A 3,997-nucleotide genomic window follows, 5' to 3' on the forward strand; every position below is an offset into this window, starting at 1 on the left:
TTTATCTTTTAATATAGAATTGCTTTTTGTGATTGGAAATTGGAGAATATCTCTATTTCAGATGAGGTTCTTGAAGGCACAAATAAGTATCTTCTTATAATATAACTTATACTTTTAATAGTACTTCATAATGAAGGAGAGCCGGGTGATAGTTGAAGATGAAGGGGGAAATTTGAAAGTATATTTCTTCTAAGCAGTTGTAAAAGGTTCATTCATCTTCATAATATTCTTTTTAAAGTTTGCTTCCTTCTAGAAACTGGAAATAATGATAATGTACCAGCTCATAGGTAGTGTGGTGGGGAATAATTGCAAGTAAAGTTAACATTACCCTTATGGTATACCCATTAACTGTAGACTGTTATCCCTAAATTAAACAACTATGAAAATTTGACTAAGCCTGATAGGTCAAAAGTGAAGTCCAGAAAGTTCTGGCACCCAACGCGGTATATTGTCACTCTAATTTTTAAGGACACTGTCATGGTTTTTGAACAATGCCCAATAGTCATCTGCATAGTTAATCACTGTAACATATATGTTAGGTCAGTTGGGACTTTAGACAGTACAATGTAATGGTGAAGAACATGGCCTTTGGAATCAGTGTACTGAGTTAAAATTCTCACTTCACTGTTCACTATTTCATTTTGGATAAACTGCTTAATTTGCTAAGCTTCAGTTTTCTCCTCTGCAAAATGAACATCTGCCTCACAGAGCTGTAGAAAAGATACAGTGAGATAAATAGAGCTCTCAACACTCTGCCAAGTCCATAGTAAATGTCTGAAAATGGTAGTTGTCATTACTATAACTATGACACGGTAAATTCACCTTTTTATATACAAATTTCTGATAATGTCGAACTCACATTTTGCCTCATCATCTTTCCTTAGCAAGAATAAAAACACTTTGAATTGTGAAAGTCATGAGTTTTTAAAATAAGGTGAATCCAATTGATTATATATATGTTTACAGTAGAGAGATATCTACTAATGCATCCTTGTATTATCCATATTTTCAAACATGAAGTTTATGATTCCATTAGACTCTTAAATAATTTTTTTAATCTAAGCATTTTGAGACATTGTAGTGGAAATGGTATTACCTACTTATTTTTCTTTTCACTAGTTTTTGACTTTTTTAAAAAAATAATTAGCCTTTCATTCATTGAGACCATGTATCTATAAACAATAAAATCCTTAAAATTGTAGATTCCCAACTAAAAACATGTGTTTATTAGATTTGTCATTCCAAAAACCTAACACCTGTCACTGACATTTAACAACCTTTCATATTCTGTGGATTAGAGAGAATAGCTTAGATGATTCTCCATCAAACTGCACTTACCAAAGCATTTCAAAAGGGTATTTAATTTTACCTACTACCGCTCTTCTATCCCCCCCAGTTTTGTTCACTGTCACATAAGCAGTTTCATTTGCATTGTTATTCTGAAGATATTAAATGTATTTTTTTAGTTTGTTTTTAGGGAAAATAAAGATATTAGACCAATTTTAAGATAAATAAAATGCCATTTACTCAATGATAAAGCCCATTTAGTTTATTTCTATTCTTTCTGACCATCCTCACTCTCTGCCCACCCCCCTCCACCTCCTTCAAATTTCTTTCAAGTCCAGGACTTAAAGAATACCAGGAAGAGAAGTAAAATATAAAGGAGCAGGGATGTGATGAATCCACCTCCCCGAATTGGTATGGATGACATACATATCGGGTCAATTGGGATTTTAGACAGTATAGAATGAACCCATCCAATAAATTTAAGAATATTTCTACTTAATTGCGTGAATTCAATCCTTTAGGAGGCCCTTATCTGATCATCGAACCATATTTATTAGAAAAGAAATTATGTTTTCTAAACATAAAGGAAATGTACAGATGTGGATCCTCCAGCTTTACAAGCCACATGGAGAATAGGTAATTGAAACTATACGGCTTTGGTCAGAAAGGAACCAGCACAAGGTGGTAATGTAAATGTCACTATTAGGAAGAGGTTAGACAATCTTTCAATTTCAACGGTCGGGAAAGGCAATTTTATCATTTTAGCCATTGACTTGAGTATCACTTACTTAAAATGAAAACATAACTACTATAGTAAAGTATTGATTTATTAATAATCCAGGCTCAATTTTTAATTGACTTTATTTTTTTAGAGCAATTTAAGGTTCCCAGCAAAACCGAGAGGAAATTACAGAGTTTCCATATATCTTGGCTTAAGTTTAGCTCATTTAACTGGCATACACAAGAGTCTTAGAAGATACGGTAGACTTAGGTTACCTGACAGTTGGTAGAAATGATTTTCTAAGACTCACGACAGCTGCTGAATTAATAATGTGTCTTTATTACTCTTTACAGAACTGAGTAGATGAAATGCACTTACATTGAACTGAGTGGATATTTGGTTACCTAATATGACTTGTATTTAGATCAAGTCTTCTGACATTATTTGGAATAATTTGGCTAAACATCAGGTGATATGATGATAAATGAAGGTATTTTAATATAATGTGAATGTAGATGTCATTATGGTATTTTATTGGTTGTGTTATATTTTTATTAAGTTTTTAATTGCAAATTTTCACTAAAAATGGATTGAAATCGAAGAAAGGGTGAGGGTAAAAGGGATGATCTAAATCATGTATGTATGCATTATCTTTTTATCACATCGATGACTTTATTTTTATGACATTTATTAAAGATCCTTGTTTCAAATTGAGTTGCACAGCATTCGGTGGCAACGTTGACTGGAATTCAAACCTCTTTGTGTAAGTCATTGTTTAGAGGTAAAGATAAGATTTAAAAGTGATTAAAATGACATTTACAGTACTATTTCCCTTTTAATTTCTAGGTGGGAGCTAAATCACTTTAGCTAACTGAGAGAACCGAGTGACTCAGCCCCAGATGTGTTCCTGAATTTCCCACTGGAGATCTGTTGGGAGAAACTTTTCTACCCCTAGACTCGAGGTCCTCAAACCAGCATTTTTGGCTTCATCCATAAGCTTGACAGAAATGTAAGTAGAGTCTTACTGGATCTACTGAGTCAGAATCTCTGGGAGTGGGGCCCAGGAAACTTTCAACAGGCTTCTCTAGGTAATTTTTATGCATTGAAAGACCGCTGCCCTAGGACAAGGAGGTTTAAAAAAGACGGACACAAAGTAAGCTAATGGTATCTAGATGGGGCTAGAGGAGTAAAGAGCATGCAGTTACCTTCTACTATCCAGTCATTGGCAAACAGCCATTTGCTTCCTATTGTGTGGTGTTCTCCAAGAGTTCTGTAGCTCCGTAGTGGCAGTTTAAAAGGAGACAGAGAGTGTGTTATGTGCATATGGGTGAGGTCAGGAATGGTAACAAGTAGATATGGAAAGAGACCAAAAAAAAAAAAGTCTTGTAAATGTGTTGGGGGCAAATATAGTATGAGCTGATAATTTAATTCTTGGATAATTTCCAAATATTACAATTTAATAGCGTTAACTTGAAAATAATGTGGTACAAGGATCAATTAAAAACTGTACTGTAAAATCATATTAATATGGTGAGACAAAAGTGATGAGATTTTATGCTACTTGTTTTTGAGCGTATTTGATAAAATAGCAAGCATGTTGATTAATATGTGTACCATTTTTCAGTATGTCCAAATGATAGGGAATATTTAGTTTCTGTGTGGAGAAGCTAATAACAGTCATTGTGTAACATGAGGAAGACCTTATTCTGTTCATGGATTACACAAGGCAAAGCAGACAATAAGAATAGAGAGAGCAGAAATAGAAACCGCACTACCTTTTTAAACACTCCCACAGCAGGCTTAGCAAATTGTGAATCACTGCAACTTGATCCAAAATTATTCTTTTCAGAAGTATTCATAAACCGAAATCAAGATTTCCTTGTGCTCCTGCACTTGATATAGCCTCCTATCACTCACTAATTTTGCGATTCAGTTCTTCGTGTTAACATCTAAAACAGTTTTCTTAGAACTAAAGATTACATTTGTGGT

General features: G+C 33.8%; 1 protein-coding gene across 1 annotated transcript in view; it reads right to left on the reverse strand.

The window, feature by feature from the left end:
* Positions 1–2,100: 2,100 nt before the first annotated feature.
* Positions 2,101–3,997, reverse strand: part of FIGN (fidgetin, microtubule severing factor) — a 133,088-nt gene continuing 131,191 nt past the window's right edge. Inside the window, exon 4 of the mRNA XM_078070901.1 lies at positions 2,101–3,997. This exon is cut by the window's right edge and continues 933 nt beyond it. The gene's annotated coding sequence lies outside the window, so the exon portion shown is untranslated.

The sequence above is a fragment of the Halichoerus grypus genome, chromosome 4 (genome assembly GCF_964656455.1).
Source record: "Halichoerus grypus chromosome 4, mHalGry1.hap1.1, whole genome shotgun sequence".
NCBI lineage: Eukaryota > Metazoa > Chordata > Mammalia > Carnivora > Phocidae > Halichoerus > Halichoerus grypus.